Source organism: Lolium perenne, chromosome 3 (genome assembly GCF_019359855.2).
Source record: "Lolium perenne isolate Kyuss_39 chromosome 3, Kyuss_2.0, whole genome shotgun sequence".
Classification (NCBI taxonomy): Eukaryota; Viridiplantae; Streptophyta; class Magnoliopsida; order Poales; family Poaceae; genus Lolium; species Lolium perenne.
The window spans coordinates 309040941-309058678 of record NC_067246.2 but is presented as its reverse complement, the minus strand read 5'-3'; positions in this window follow the sequence as shown (position 1 = coordinate 309058678).

The window sequence follows — 17738 nt, the reverse complement described above, 5'->3', positions numbered from 1 at the left end:
CGTAGTACAATACATGTGGTGCTCTATGATACGTTGCAAATTTATCTATAATTTTTGATGCTTCATGCTTATTTTATACCAATTGCTATATGTTTTGTTTACACTTCGTGACACTTTTATGTATATTCCAGCACTAACCTATTGGCAAGATGCCACAGTGCTAATTCCCTCTTTTCTGCTGTTTTTGTATTTCAGAAAAGTTGTACAGGAAATATTCTCGAATTGGACGAAACAAAAGCCGAAGTTACTATTTTACCGAAACTAAGACGGAGTCCAGAGGGGGGTCGAAGAAGTGGCGCAGGGCGGCCAGACCATGCCTAGGCGTGGCCTGGACCTGACCCGTGCCTAGGGGTGGTCTGGGCCCACCTGGCGTCCACCGACCTCGCCCTTCCGCCTATAAAGTTCCTTCAACGAGAAAATCCTGAATATACAAGTCTCCATCCACGAAAAGTTCTGTAGCTCCACCGCCGTCGCAGACAAGATTCGGGGGACAGAAGTCTCTATTCTGACACCCTGCCGGGACGGGGAATTGCCCTCGGAGCCATCTCCACCGACCCCACCGCCATATCCATTGCCGTTGATGACTCCTACGATGAGGAGTGAGTAGTTCTCCCCTGGGGCTGAGGGCTCTACCGGTAGCTATGTGGTCTGTCTCTCTCTCTCTCATGGTGTGATCTTTATGTGACCATGATCTTTGTAATCTAGATGTCGTTATGCTATTTGAGTGAACTTTACTTATGTGATCTCCGGAGACTCCTTGTCCCACGTGTGTAAAGGTGGAGTTTGTGCACCGTGTGGGTCTCTTAGGCTATATTTCACAAAATACGTGTTCACTGAATTATGATTTGAGTTGGATGTCTCTATGAAATTGTGGTGTGTTAGTACCGCCTATGAATGCTCAAAGTGCAGCGCGGGGTGTTCATTGATACTTGGGAATACATTTTTGAGGTTTGCTTTTGCAGACCTACACGGTGAAATAGTGTTCGTTATCCAGCCGGAGAGTCTTTCAGAGTAGCATAGTGAAGTGCTTATATTTATATTCCTTTATGATATCATTGCTGAGAGCGACCACTAGTGAAAGTATGATCCCTAGGCCTTGTTTCCAAACATCGAATCACCGTTTATTTACTATTTTACTGCATGTTTACTTGCTATCATATTTATTTCAGATTGTTATTACCACTCATATTCATCCATATCATTTGCATTTTACTATCTCTTCGTTGAACCAGTGCACCTATACATCTGACAAGTGTATTGGGTGTATCGTAATTGCAGGGTTTCTTGAGAGGGATATCTTTGACCTCTACCTCCTTGAGTTTGATAAACCTTGGGTGATCCACTTAAGGGAAACTTGCTGCTGTTCTACAAACCTCTGCACTTGGAGGCCCAACACTGTCTACAAGAATAGAAGCGTGTGTAGACATCAAGATCTTTTCTGACGCCGTTGCCGGGGAGGTAAGGTAAAAGGTACTCCCTCTAGCTACTAAGTTTACTAGTTGCTGGTGAGTGCTCGAAGTTATTTCCTTTAGATTCTGCAATTACATCTTTTTGTTTTGAGTTAGAACATGAGGGGTTTGAAGAGAAAATTAAAAAACATATGGAACTTTACTTGCATGCTAGTAGCAATGTTGTTAGTATGAATTCTTTGAACATCATTATTGCTAATGCTATGGAAAATTCTAAGATTGGGGAAGCTAGTTTTTATGAAAATGATCTTTTTAGTTCTCCAACTTTTGAGGAGGAAATTTTCTATGACGATACTATGCCTCCAATATATGATGATTACAATAATGATTAAGTTATTTTTAGTCTACCTACTATTGAGGAGAAAAGTAGTTATGATTATAATATGCCTCCTATATTTGATGATTATGGCGATGAGAATAATAATGATAGCTATTTTGTTGAATTTTCTCCCACTACAATTGATAAGAATAATTGATAAGAATTTGCTCCCACTACAATTGATATGCATGTGGCTCATGATAAGAATGTTTTATGTGATATTTATATTTTTAAGTTTATTCATGATGCTACTGAAATTTATTATGTGAGAGGAAAATATGGTTGTAGAAGTTTTCATGTTACTAAAACACCTCTCTATATGCTGAAAGTTTTGAAGTTACTCTTGTTTTATCTTTCTATGCTTGTCAGTTTGTTCTTTGTGAATTTATTTGTGTTCAAGATTCTATGCATAGAAAGTGGGTTAGACTTAAATGTGTTTCATATTTGCTCCTTGATGCTCTCTTTTGCTTCAATTTATATTTCTTATGTGAGCATCTTCTCAAATTACTGTGCCTAGCTCAAAGGCATTAAAGAAAAGCGCTTATGGGAGACAACCCATTATTTTATTTATGTAATTTTTCCTTTGTTGAGTCTTGGAAGTTATTACCTCTGTAATATTCTCTCCTTATCATTTTTATTTCGTTCTGAACACAATTGAACCCCAAGACATATTCAAGAGGTACAAGCGTCAAAGCTTGGGGATGCCCAAGACATCCCCTCTTTATCAACAAAGCAACATGTCATCTCGCTGTACGCTATATTTTTATTGCTTCATATGCTATGTGTTGTTCTTGGAGCGTATTTATTTTTATTTTTGTTTTATTTTGTTTTGTTTTGTGCAGTAGCATATGTTGGATCCCGGCAAATTTGTTTTGGAGAAATATCCGCTCCTTTTTAATTGCATGGAACGCTCTAGTTTCCGCTTTTATTGTTCTGCGAGTGTTCTAATTTTCTAGTACTACGTTTATCTTTTATTCTTTCACTCGAATTATGTTCATAGATCGTTATTATTCTTTTTTTATGTATGATTAGCTCTCTAGTGCATATTTATTTTCATCTCTGAGAGCTATTTCTAATAAGTTGATTGGTGTTGGATATGAGTAAAATATTTCATAACTATAGTGATGCAAAAGGAAGCTTGTCTAGACTGTGACATAGACTTTGGCATGTCATGTTGGATGTTATTCTTGTCATATACTTAGTACTTATTATTTTAACATGACTTGTTTCAAATGTCTGAGAGTGCATAATGTGTCATTGAAAGAATCATGTGTTGTTTCTATCATAAAAGCATAATATTGTGGTATTCTTCTTTGATGCTTTATTGGGTTAACTTGGCGCATGATTATACCATGTTATGACTATAACCAGTAAACTAAAGCCTCCATGATCATTTAGTTTTTCATTTATAATATCACTTTATGCTTTGATTGATAATATTTTGTCGCTATGTATAATTATGACCATTATTGCTCTCTTAGTTGGCCGCTCCCAGTCTTTTGCTAGCCTTCGCATGTGCTGAGTATGCAATCTACTCGTGCATCCAACCACCATAAACCAAAGTTTGCCAATTGTATCCACCATATCTACCTAGTAGCATCATTCCTATTCCAAGTAATTCATCATGTTTTTATTTATCTTCCAAATTAAATTTTGGCATGAGAAAATTAGTTAGTAAAGCTCTCACGAACTTGTTGGCACATTTACTTTCTTGCATTTAATTAATTTGATCATTGTGCCTATCTTATGAAGTTTATGTGTTTTCAAATTGCGAGTTGAGAGTTAGTATAACCATGCTTTCATGGGGAACACTTTCGACATTGCACTTATATTTAGTTGATGTCATGTTATTTTGTTTATGGATGTCTAACGGTGCGAAATAAAATGGAAACTTGTAAGTTCATGGAGTTTGTATATGAGTTAGAGAAACGCTTGGGCCGCTAATCTAAGTCATGCATCATTCATGGTGGAAATTTACAACTAAGCCATAGTGAGCTTTCTATGAAGCATTTGCAATAAAAAGCTATACCCATAGCAAATAAAAAATTGCTGAGATGCTCACTGTCTGTTTGTCTTGTCATTTTGGCATGGGATTGCTCTTGCAAGAGTACCTCCATATCATCGGGCAAGAGGTACCCGTTGGCGGTTCTCAATGATACATGTATACTTACAATGAAAATAACTTATTTGGGATCTAAGTTGAGTATCTTGATTACTCTGCAAAGAGTCTCTCTTTTACCTTATGTTGAGTCTTCACCTTCTTCTTTATGGCCCAATTAAGAGAGCATAGTTGTCATTCTTAGTGCAATGTGCATAGTTCCAAAATTATTATTGATTGATTCATGATTGTGACTATTGCTTGCTCTTAAATTATTTGTATTTGGTCACCCTCTGAACTTTAAAGGTGTCCTAGCATTTATGTTTTGCTACTTCATGAAGGACATGCTGAGTACCACTTTGTTATGTTTACTCTATGCTCATAAACAAACAGTTGCTTTCAATGCACTATTATTCATGATCATTTGTTTGAGTTACTTCTCATGTTATAACATAGTTGCTAAGTTCTATTGAATTATATCTATCATGCCTATGTTAGAGTACTTAGATCCCAGCTCACAATGCTTTACATGCTTGACCAAGATTGTGTTGGCTTCATGTCACCTCAAAAATTATTTTGTTGTCACTTACCTACTCGGGGACGAGCAGGGGTTAAGCTTGAAGATGTTGATACGTTGCAAACGTATCTATAATTTTTGATGATCCATGCTTGTTTTACACCAATTGCTATATATTTTGTTTACACTTAGTGGCACTTTTATGCATTTTCCGGCACTAACCTATTGACAAGATGCCACAGTGCCAGTTCCCTGTTTTCTGCTATTTTTATATTTCAGAAAAGTTGTACAGGAAATATTCTCGGAATTGGACGAAACAAAAGCCGAAGTTGCTATTTTACCGAAACAAAGACGTAGTCCAGGGGGGTCGAAGAAGTGGCGCAGGGCAGCCAGAACATGCCTAGGCGCGGCCTGGATCTGGCCCGCACCTAGGGGTGGTCTAGGCCCACCTGGCGTCCACCGACCTTGCCCTTCCGCCTATAAATTCCCTTCGACGAGAAAACCCTGAATATACAAGCCTCCATCCACGAAAAGTTCCGTAGCTCCGCCGCCATCGCAGACAAGATTCGGGGGACAGAAGTCTCTGTTCCGGCACTCTGCCGGACGGGGAATTGCCCCCGGAGCCATCTCCATTGACTCCACCGCCATCTCCATCGCCGTTGCTGACTCCTACGATGAGGAGTGAGTAGTTCTCCCCCGGGACTGAGGGCTCTACCGGTAGCTATGTGGTCTGTCTCTCTCTCCCATGGTGTGATCTTTATGTGACCATGAGCTTTGTAATCTAGATGTCATTATGCTATTCAAGTGAAATTTACTTATGTGATCTTCGGTGACTCCTTGTCCCACGTGTGTGCAGGTGAAGTGTGTGCACAGTGGGTCTCTTAGGCTATATTTCACAGAATACTTGTTCAATGAATTATGATTTGAGCTGGATGTCTCTATGAAATTGTGGTGTGTTAGTACCGCCTATGAATGCTCAAAGTGCAGCGCGGGGTGTTCATTAGTACCTGGGAATACATTTTTGCAGACCTACTCAGTGAATTAGTGTTCGTTGTCCAGCCGGAGAGTCTTTCAGAGTAGCATAGTGAAGTGCTTGTATTTATATTCCTTTATAATATCATTGTTGAGAGTGACCACTAGTGAAAGTATGATCTCTAGGCCTTGTTTCCAAACATTGAATCACCATTTATTTACTGTTTTACTGCATATTTACTTGCTGTCATATTTATTTTAGATTGTTATTACCACTCATATTCATCCATATCATTTGCATTTGACTATCTCTTCGCCCAACTAGTGCACCTATACATCTGACAAGTGTATTGAGTGTGTTGGGACACAAGAGACTTCTTGTATCGTAATTGCAAGGTTGCTTGAGAGGGATATCTTCGACCTCTATCTCCCTGAGTTCGATAAACTTTGGGTGATCCACTTAAGGGAAACTTGCTGTTGTTCTACAAACCTCTGCACATGGAGGCCCAACACTGTCTACAACAATAGAAGCGTGCGTAGACATTACTCTACACGGTCATTGTGTGGTAAATGCACACGAGGGAAGTACATGGCCGATGGAAGATAAGTGCATCTCTAGCGGCACGACCATAACGGCAAACAAAATCGTCCGATTATGTCTGTTTGGGCCGCACTGCGAACAAATAATGAGTCGCGGTACGTTTAGGTCGTGGGGTGCACCCAACGACCCGACACATGTTGACCTTCCCCGCCCACTCTCAAGGATTTTTGCTCTATCTCTAATGGTGACCGGACGTCACCGAACCCTAGCCGGCTTCCCGCGCGGCCAGTTGGTTCCCGCGCTCGCTGGCTTTTTTTTCTGTGTGCACGCCATGGTGGATTACCGCCCACGACCAGAAACATCGTGCGCCCGGATGGCCGTTTCCCGCCTTGGTCATGGTCTATAAAAACGACCGCCGGTGCGGCAAGGAGCACCAACCCAAGCGCCACAAAACACTAACCAGCCATGCCTCATCGTAAGATCGTCAACTGGACCGCCGTCAGGCAGATATGCCACGTTCGCACCCCAACCCTCTGAGCAGGATGCGGAGTTGATGGCCTTGGATTTGGACCGGCATCATGGTGAGGAGGAAGAGAGAGGCTTCGAGCACGAGGGAGGCTTCGAGCGCGAAGGTACCCAACATGCGCTGGAGGGGGTGGTCGAGGCGGCGACGCTCAACGCCCAAGTTGCATTGCGCGAGATCCGCCAGGAAGCATCCATGGTGATGCCGGAGTTGGTGGCCAAGGAGGTCACCACAGTCACCGTGCGCGAGCTTTGACATGCTGCCGCGACACGCAAGGAGGCGGCGGTTGCCGCATCGCGCGAACAAGCCGAACGCGCCGCGGAAGATGCAGCGGAGGAACACCGCATAGCGGAGGTGACCCTGGCAGTGGCTTGGGGGGCTCGTGGACGATGAGAAGGAGGCATTGCGCGATGCGATGGAGCAGCTGTTGCGGCTGCACGCGAAATGGAGGATCTCGCTGCGGTTGAGGCCAAGCGGGTGATACGTCTCCGACGTATCAATAATTTCTTATGTTCCATGCCACATTATTGATGATATCTACATGTTTTATGCACACTTTATGTCATATTTATGCGTTTTCCGGAACTAACCTATTGACGAGATGCCGAAGGGCCAGTTGCTGTTTTCTGCTATTTTTGGTTTCAGAAATCCTAGTAAGGAAATATTCTCGGAATCGGACGAAATCAACGCCCAGCATCTTAGAATCCCCGGAAGCATCCAGAACACCCGAGAGAGGCCAGAGGGGGGCCACAGGCCCACCAGATGGTAGGCCGGCGCGGCCTGGGGGTGGCCCGCGCCCCCCTATCGTGTCGTCGCCTCGTTGACCTTCTGACGCCGCCTCTTTGCCTATAAAAAGGTCCCTGACCTAAAACCTCGAGACGGAAAAGCCACGGTACGAGAAACTTCCAGAGCCGCCGCCATCGCGAAGCCAAGATCTGGGGGACAGGAGTCTCTGTTCCGGCACGCCGCCGGGACGGGGAAGTGCCCCCGGAAGGCTCCTCCATCGACACCACCGCCATCTTCATCACCGCTGCTGTCTCCCATGAGGAGGGAGTAGTTCTCTATCGAGGCTCGGGGCTGTACCGGTAGCTATGTGGTTCATCTCTCTCCTATGTACTTCAATACAATAATCTCATGAGCTGCCTTACATGATTGAGATTCATATGATGATGCTTGTAATCTAGATGTCATTATGCTAGTCAAGTGGATTTTACTTATGTGATCTCCGGAGACTCCTTGTCCCACGTGTGTAAAGGTGACAGTGTGTGCACCGTGTGGGTCTATTAGGCTATATTTCACAGAATACTTATTCATTGTTATGAATGGCATAGTGAAGTTCTTATTTATATCTCTTTATGATTGCAATGTGTTTTGTGTCACTATTTATCTGTGTGCTACTCTAGTGATGTTATTAAAGTAGTTTATTCCTCCTGCACGGTGTAATGGTGACGGTGTGTGCATCGTGTAGTACTTGGCGTAGGCTATGATTGTGATCTCTTGTAGATTATGAAGTTAACTATTGCTATGATGGTATTGATGTGATCTATGCCTCCTTTCGTAGTGTGAAGGTGACAGTGTGCATGCTATGTTAGTACTTGGTTTGGTTATGGTGATCTGTCATGCACTCTAAGGTTATTTAAATATGAACATCGAATATTGTGGAGCTTGTTAACTCCGGCATTGAGGGTTCGTGTAATCCTACACAGTTAGTGGTGTTCATCATCCGACAAGAGAGTGTAGAGTCTAGCATCTATCTATTTATTCTGTTATGTGATCAATGTTGAGAGTGTCCACTAGTGAAAGTATGATCCCTAGGCCTTGTTCCTAAATACTGCTATCGCTTCTTGTTTACTGTTTTACTGTCCGCAATATTACCACCATCAACCACACGCCAGCAAGCACTTTTCTGGTGCCGTTACTACTACTCATACTTATTCATATCACATGTATTTCACTATCTCTTCGCCGAACTAGTGCACCTATTAGGTGTGTTGGGGACACAAGAGACTTCTTGCTTTGTGGTTGCAGGGTTGCTTGAGAGGGATATCTTTGACCTCTTCCTCCCTGAGATCGATAAACCTTGGGTGATCCACTTAAGGGAAACTTGCTGCTGTTCTACAAACCTCTGCTCTTGGAGGCCCAACATGTCTACAAGAATAGAAGCACCCGTAGACATCAAGCACTTTTCTGGCGCCGTTGCCGGGAGGAAAGGTTAAAGGCTCTCATACTCCGGTTCCATGTAACAGTACTTTTCTGGCGCTATTGTGTGTGTGCTCGAAGCTATTTCCTTTAGATCCTGCAGTTGCATCTTTTTGTTTCTTGTTTACACTAGTAAGGCATAATGGACAACAATGAGCTTCTTATTCTATTTCCTGATTTAAGACATGGATGGTTTGATCCGAAAATTAAAAAACCCATGGAACATATTAGTATGAACACTTTGAACACTATTGTTGCTAATGATATGGAGAATTCTAAGCTTGGGGAAGCTGGTTTTGATGAGCATGATCTTTTTAGTCCCCAAGCATTGAAGAGAAAATTTACTTTGATGATACTTTGCCTCCTATTTATGATGATTATAATGATAGTAGTCTTTTGGTGCCACCTGTTATGGAGGATAAATTTGATTATGAATACAATATGCCTCCTATATATAATGATAGCTACTTTGTTGAATTTGCTCCCACTACAACTAATAAAATTGATTATGCTTATGTGGAGAGTAATAATTTTATGCATGAGACTCATGATAAGAATGCTTTATGTGATAGTTATATTGTTGAGTTTGCTCATGTTGCTACTGAAAGTTATTATGAGAGAGGAAAATATGGTTGTAGAAATTTTCATGTTACTAAAACACCTCTCTATGTGCTGAAATTTTTGAAACTACACTTGTTTTATCTTCCTGATCTTGTTACTTTGCTCTTCATGAACTTGTTTATTTACAAGATTCCTTTTCATAGGAAGCATGTTAGACTTAAATGTGTTTTGAATTTGCCTCTTGATGCTCTCTTTTGCTTCAAATACTATTTCTTGCGAGTGCATCATTAAAACTGTTGAGCCCATCTTAATGGCTATAAAGAAAGAACTTCTTGGGAGATAACCCATGTGTTTATTTTACTACAGTATTTTGTTTTTTTTATTTGTGTCTTGGAAGTTGTTACTACTGTAGCAACCTCTCCTTATCTTAGTTTTGTGCATTGTTGTGCCAAGTAAAGTCTTTGATAGTAAGGTTCATACTAGATTTGGATTACTGTGCAGAAACAGATTTCTTGCTGTTACAAATCTGGGTTCAATTCTCTGTAGGTAACTCAGAAAATTATGCCAATTTACTTGAGTGATCCTCAGATATGTACGCAACTTTCATTTAATTTGAGCATTTTCATTTGAGCAAGTCTGGTGCCTCAATAAAATTCGTCTTTACGGACTGTTCTGTTTTGATAGATTCTGCCTTTTATTTCGCATTGCCTCTTTTGCTATGTGGGATGAATTTCTTTGTTCCATTAACTTCCAGTAGCATTGAGCAATGTTCAGAAGTGTTAAGAATGATTGTGTCACCTCTGAACATGTGAATTTTTGATTATGCACTAACCCTCTAATGAGTTTGTTTCGAGTTTGGTGTGGAGGAAGTTTTCAAGGGTCAAGAGAGGAGGATGATACAATATGATCAAGGAGAGTGAAAGCTCTAAGCTTGGAGATGCCCCCGTGGTTCATCCCTGCATATTTCAAGAAGACTCAAGCATCTAAGCTTGGGGATGCCCAAGGCATCCCCTTCTTCATCGACAAAGTATCAGGTTCCTTCTCTTGAAGCTATATTTTTATTCGGTCACATCTTATGTACTTTACTTGGAGCGTCTGTGTGCTTTTGTTTTTATTTTTGTTTGGTTTGAATAAATTCATGCTTGTGTGGGAGAGAGACACGCTCCGCTGGTTCATATGAACACATGTGTTCTTAGCTTTTAATTTTCATGGCGAAGGTTGAAACTGCTTCGTTAATTGTTATATGGTTGGAAACGGAAAATGTTACATGTAGTAATTGCTATAATGTCTTGGATAATGTGATACTTGGCAATTGTTGTGCTCATGTTTAAGCTATTGCATCATATACTTTGCACCTATTAATGAAGAAATACATAGGGCTTGCTAAAATTTGGTTTGCATAATTGGTCTCTCTAAGGTCTAGATAATTTCTAGTATTGAGTTTGAACAACAAGGAAGACGGTGTAGAGTCTTACAATGTTTACAATATGTCTTTTATGTGAGTTTTGCTGCACCGGTTCATCCTTGTGTTTGTTTCAAATAACCTTGCTAGCCTAAGCCTTGTATCGAGAGGGAATACTTCTCATGCATCCAAAATCCTTGAGCCAACCACTATGCCATTTGTGTCCACCATACCTACCTACTACATGGTATTTCTCCGCCATTCCAAAGTAAATTGCTTGAGTGCTACCTTTAAACAATTCAAAATTTATCACCTCTGATTTGTGTCAATGTTTTATAGCTCATGAGGAAGTATGTGGTGTTTATCTTTCAATCTTGTTGGGCAACTTTCACCAATGGACTAGTGGCTTCATCCGCTTATCCAATAATTTTGCAAAAAGAGCTGGCAATGGGATTCCCAGTCCCAAATTAATTAACAAAAAAATAGACACTCCTCCATGGTATGTGATTGTTGGACGGCACCCGAAGGATTCGGTTAGCCATGGCTTGAGAAAGCAAAGGTGGGGAAGAGTGTTATCATAATAAAACTAAAATAAAAAGGCACTCCTTCATGGTATGAGATTGTTGGCAGGCACCCGAGGATTCGGTTAGCCATGGTTTGTGAAAGAAAGGTTGGAAGGAGTGCCACACAAAAATAAAATAAAATGGGAGCCGCTCTTTGAAGGTTTGTCTGGCAAGGGGGTTAGAGTGCCCACTACCATTCATTGACAACAACAAACACCACTCAAAACTTTACTTTTATGCTCTCTTTATGTTTTCAAAATAAAAGCTCTAGCACAAATATAGCAATCGATGCTTCCCTCTGCGAAGGGCCATTCTTTTACTTTTATGTTGAGTCAGCTCACCTATTTCTCTCCATCTCAAGAAGCAAACACTTGTGTTAACTGTGCATTGATTCTTACATACTTGCTTATTGCACTTGTTATATTACTTTGCATTGACAATATCCATGAGATATACATGTTACAAGTTGAAAGCAACCGCTGAAACTTAATCTTCCTTTGTGTTGCTTCAATACCTTTACTTTGAATTATTGCTTTATGAGTTAACTCTTATGCAAGACTTATTGATGCTTGTCTTGAAGTACTATTCATGAAAAGTCTTTGCTATATGATTCATTTGTTTACTCATGTCATTTACATTGTTTTGATCGCTACATTCATTACATATGCTTACAATAGTATGATCAAGGTTATGATGGCATGTCACTCCAGAAATTATCTTTGTTATTGTTTACCTGCTCGGGACGAACAGAAACTAAGCTTGGGGATGCTGATACGTCTCTGACGTATCGATAATTTCTTATGTTCCATGCCACATTATTGATGATATCTACATGTTTTATGCACACTTTATGTCATATTTATGCGTTTTCCGGAACTAACCTATTGACGAGATGCCGAAGGGCGATTCTTTGTTTCTGCTGTTTTTGGTTTCAGAAATCCTAGTAAGGAAATATTCTCGGAATCGGACGAAATCAACGCCCAGCATCTTAGAATCCCCGGAAGCATCCAGAACACCCGAGAGAGGCCAGAGGGGGGCCACAAGCCCACCAGATGGTAGGCCAGCGCGGCCTGGGGGTGGCCCGCGCCCCCCTATCATGTCGTCGCCTCGTTGACCTTCTGACGCCGCCTCTTCGCCTATAAAAAGGTCCCTGACCTAAAACCTCGAGACGGAAAAGCCACGGTACGAGAAACCTTCCAGAGCCGCCGCCATCGCGAAGCCAAGATCTGGGGGACAGGAGTCTCTGTTCCGGCACGCCGCCGGGACGGGGAAGTGCCCCCGGAAGGCTCCTCCATCGACACCACCGCCATCTTCATCACCGCTGCTGTCTCCCATGAGGAGGGAGTAGTTCTCCATCGAGGCTCGGGGCTGTACCGGTAGCTATGTGGTTCATCTCTCTCCTATGTACTTCAATACAATAATCTCATGAGTTGCCTTACATGATTGAGATTCATATGATGATGCTTGTAATCTAGATGTCATTATGCTAGTCAAGTGGATTTTACTTATGTGATCTCCGGAGACTCCTTGTCCCACGTGTGTAAAGGTGATAGTGTGTGCACCGTGTGGGTCTCTTAGGCTATATTTCACAGAATACTTATTCACTGTTATGAATGGCATAGTGAAGTGCTTATTTATATCTCTTTATGATTGCAATGTGTTTTGTATCACAATTTATCTGTGTGCTACTCTAGTGATGTTATTAAAGTAGTTTATTCCTCCTGCACGGTGTAATGGAGACAGTGTGTGCATCGTGTAGTACTTGGCGTAGGCTATGATTGTGATCTCTTGTAGATTATGAAGTTAACTATTGCTATGATGGTATTGATATGATCTATGCCTCCTTTCGTAGTGTGAAGGTGACAGTGTGCATGCTATGTTAGTACTTGGTTTGGTTATGTTGATCTGTCATGCACTCTAAGGTTATTTAAATATGAACATCGAATATTGTGGAGCTTGTTAACTCCGGCATTGAGGGTTCGTGTAATCCTACACAGTTAGTGGTGTTCATCATCCAACAAGAGAGTGTAGAGTCTAGCATCTATCTATTTATTCTGTTATGTGATCAATGTTGAGAGTGTCCACTAGTGAAAGTATGATCCCTATGCCTTGTTCCTAAATACTGCTATCGCTGCTTGTTTACTGTTTTACTGTCCGCAATATTACCACCATCAACCACACGCCAGCAAGCACTTTTCTGGTGCCGTTACTACTACTCATACTTATTCATACCACCTGTATTTCACTATCTCTTCGCCGAACTAGTGCACCTATTAGGTGTGTTGGGGACACAAGAGACTTCTTGCTTTGTGGTTGCAGGGTTGCTTGAGAGGGATATCTTTGACCTCTTCCTCCCTGAGATCGATAAACCTTGGGTGATCCACTTAAGGGAAACTTGCTGCTGTTCTACAAACCTCTGCTCTTGGAGGCCCAACACTACTGTCTACAAGAATAGAAGCACCCGTAGACATCAGCGGGTCACGCGGAAGGCGAGGGACAACTGAGCGGCTTAGATGGTGGTCACGTTGCCTCGCTAGGAGGCCGAGCAGGTCGTGAGGGCGTTGCTCCGCCAGTGACCTTGGCCATGCCTTCTCCATGCAACATCGCCAACAACACACCACCTGGGATGCGCATGCAGCGACCGACAGGGCAAAACCCTCCAGCAACGCCGGCCTCGGCAAGGAGTAGACATAGGCCAACCAATACTAGAGGCCGTCTAATTTTATTTTAATTATATGTTGGCCTTTTATAAAGTGGTTGTCCCAACCTAATGAAAATATTATCTAGTAGATGTGCCACTTACACATGGGTCCCATAGGTCAATGACAGGACACTCGGTCGACCAATGGGTCGTGCCAGAGGGGTTAGTCCGTTTGGATGGCGCAGCTAGAGCATGCGCGTCAGGACAGATTCAGATGCGACATGACCGGTTGAATCGTGGTGTTGGACATTCACTAAGAATAATATTATGAGAAAGGAGGAGTGTGGTGTTTTATAGGCTGAGCTACCTATAAGTCTTTATTTTCAAAGACTCAAAATTCGTATTTCAAAGTTTCAAAAAATTGTGAAACAAAAATCCTAGAGGCAGCTAATGATGTGTTCTACAATGGTGTAAAATCTGAATGCAAACTCATTCGTATCCTAGGCTACACGAAATTGACAAAATCTAACAAATTTAATAGTCTTGAAATATGTACTATTCACTATAAAATTTGTCATTTTTGTATAGCAGAATATGATGTAATTTGTATTAAAATTTTACACCATTTGTAGTATACTTTTATAGGCTATTTCTATAATTTCGAATCTAATTTTAAAAATAAATAAATAAAAATTCTGAGTGTTTGCAAGTAAAATGCGTTCCTCAAATGTTCCTCGCGCACGCTAGATTAACTACTCTTCATCCAGCCAATTTTATTTTTCATATTAACATTATGGCTCAAGTTTTGGTTTGAAATTGTATGACATTTTTGTGATAATTAATGTCACAAATATATATATTGTAATTAATAGTACATTTTGGAGATACACAATTTCTCTCCAACAATTATGAAATAAGGTCTAGAAAAATAAACTATTGAGGTCTTCAAACCTTTTTCCATGATAAAATCTTTTTTCCAATAAAAGGTGATTTATTACTTAAATGTTTTAAGTATTACAGACTGCATTTGTATAGTTAAGATGCAAAAAAACCATCCAAGAGATCCACACGCAAATAAATAAAAGAAAATATAAAGGGTCCGCAAAAGTCTCAAAAGCCAGCCAGGCAGAAGGAGCAACAATCCTAAGATTATGCTGTCACCCGTATTGGGTAATAAATTCCTTTGTGGTATCCTCTAACCATATAGACATCTCTGTAAAGATTATGAGGTCCGCCGTGCGTAGAAGCGATGATCATAAACGAAGCAAAATTGTATACCGATAGATGATCTGCGTGAGAGTAGATTTTTTGTCAGTAAAAAACTTTTCATACCTATATAGCCAAAGCGACCATATCATGAAAATTTCCCACCCTAATAAGTAACTTAAACCTAGAATTCAGCATATTTAGCCAATTGCCAAATATATTTGCAATACTCCACGATAGATATAAGGTACAACATTTTTGAATGATTGACCATATGACCTAGAGAACTGACACTAAAATAAGGTTAGTTGTCTACTCGTCATGACAAAAAACATATTTTGTACACCCATGTCAGTTTTGTTTTGCAAGGTTATCTTTATTAGCAATAAAACCACGGCGAAGATACAATGCTAAAAAACCTTTGTTTTCACTGGTATCTTCATCATCTAAATGGATTTATTATTATATACCAGCTGAACAGGTTCGATTAATTCTTTATACATGGACCCTGCCGAAAATATACTATTTTTGGTAAAGCCCCATCGAAATTCATCGAACCCCTGTGTCAGCTAAACTGAAGCTAAACCTTGTAGTCATTTCAAGATGCCAATCGGGGTCCAATAAGATCATAGTGAACATCATAGTCGGTGGAGATGTTTCCATCACCATAGCTAAGGTATCACCTTTATGCACAATATTGTACAAAGCTGAATATTGTTTTTAAAGGGTGGCTGCTCCCAACCATTTATCCTCCAAGAACCTTATCTTCGATATATCCCTAATGGAGAAAGAACCATACAAAAAAGTATTTCTTAGTTTCCATAATACCAGTTTAAAAGTGCTCCAGATTTCCATATTACCCCAAAAATCACCTTTAAGCCAACATACTTTCTCCGCAACAAATTTTATCATAGACCATCCTCAATTAATAACCTAGCCAGCCATTTTCCAACCAAGACTCTGTTTTTAACCTGAAGATCATGGACACCAAGTCCACCTTGATGTTTTGGATGGCAAATCACACTTCGTTTAGTCAATCTGTATTTTTTTTTCATTTCACTATCTACTTGCCAAAAGAATCTAGATCGAAAATAGTTTAATCTATGCAGTACTCTTTTAGGCAATTGGTAAAAAGCAAGCATATGTAGTATCATGCTTGTGAGTATCAAATTTATGAGAACTAATCTTTCATCTGGAGATAACAATGTTCCTTTGCAACTATTAAGTCAGTTTTATAGTCTTTCCTTGAGGTAAATAGAGATATTAAAATCTTGTAGTTTTCTAAAAAAATATATGCTTACTTACATACATGTATTATCATCTACTCGTAATTTGTTTTCAGATGGAGCTTCTATAAGTAGTCAACCCGAGCCGCTTCTCACTGGTTTCAGTTATGTCTTTTTTTTCATCAGAAGTAGAGGTTTTAGCTCTCGAGCTTTTTTTAATGTTGATGGCATTCAGTTCTCGAGCTGGACCATGCGTGAAATGCTGTTGCCTACACATCATGGGCCTAACAGGCTACTCAGACCTGCTCACCGTTACGGAGCAACCTTACTCGGTGGCCCGCTAGGTCGGGCGTGGAAATGTGCTGCAGGCCTTTGATTCTGGTGGGTCTAGCCATAGCAGACTTAAGCCTTTGTCAAAACAAAAACATGGCAGCCCAGCCTTTACAAGAAAGAAAAGGCTGTGAGCCCAATAGAAAATATTTTCGGATTACTCAAAAGAAACGGATCGTAGCCCACTAGCAATTTTATTTTCGGAGACCCTAGAAAAATGCAGATATAGTCTCAACAGCAGCATCTGCTCTAAAAAAAAGTCAACAGCAGCAAAAGTCCAACAAGATGCATCGAGTCGAAGAGCGCGTGTACCGCCGCTCCATGGAGTCGTACGCTGGAACGCAAACGGTAGAGGGACGAATGCAGCTGGCGCTGGAACATGATCGCTCATCTGAACCTACGGCTTTGAGATACCATGAACGGCTACCAAGTTATTGATCCGTCAGTGTCCTGCGCCTGCGCGTGTACACGCACTATATTGGCACAGTAGCACGTACCGGGCAGTTACCATTGTACTACTAACCCATACTATTAGCTAGCTAGTTACAATTGTGCATAGCATCTCCCACTAGTAGAAAAAAAGTCTATAATTCTGGTTGGTGAGGGTCTTTACCGGTTTTGGAACCGGAACTAACCATTCGGAACTTTAAAAAAAATAGATTAATTTTTTTTAACGAAATAGCCTTTAGTCCCGATTGGTGTACAAGCCGGGACTAAAGGTCTCGCCACCTGGCTTACAAACCGGGATTAAAGGTTATTTCGTTATTTTTTTATCCATTTTTATTTTTCTAATTACTTATCGCTCCCTCTTTTTTTCTATTTTTTCCGAATTTCTATTATTTAGTTATTTGACTAGTTTAGTTTTTAACTACACTTAATCTCTAACTGCACTTAATTACTTACCCGTGGTCAAACTTTTCGGTCGATTACCTATCCTCCCACGACTCCAGCACTAGCATGCTTAACTTCCAAGTTCCTTCCAAGTGCTTCGCGCGCATGTTGTTGATAGTAGTATCATATCAATCCTATTAACATATTGGTCGATGTCACACTTTTATTGTTTGAATTCTAAATAATTCTTTTAATAAACAAAACTAATGATATAATAATAATCTTATAATTTTGAATTCTTCTAAATATTAACTTTTTATTTATTTTTTTAATTTCGAAT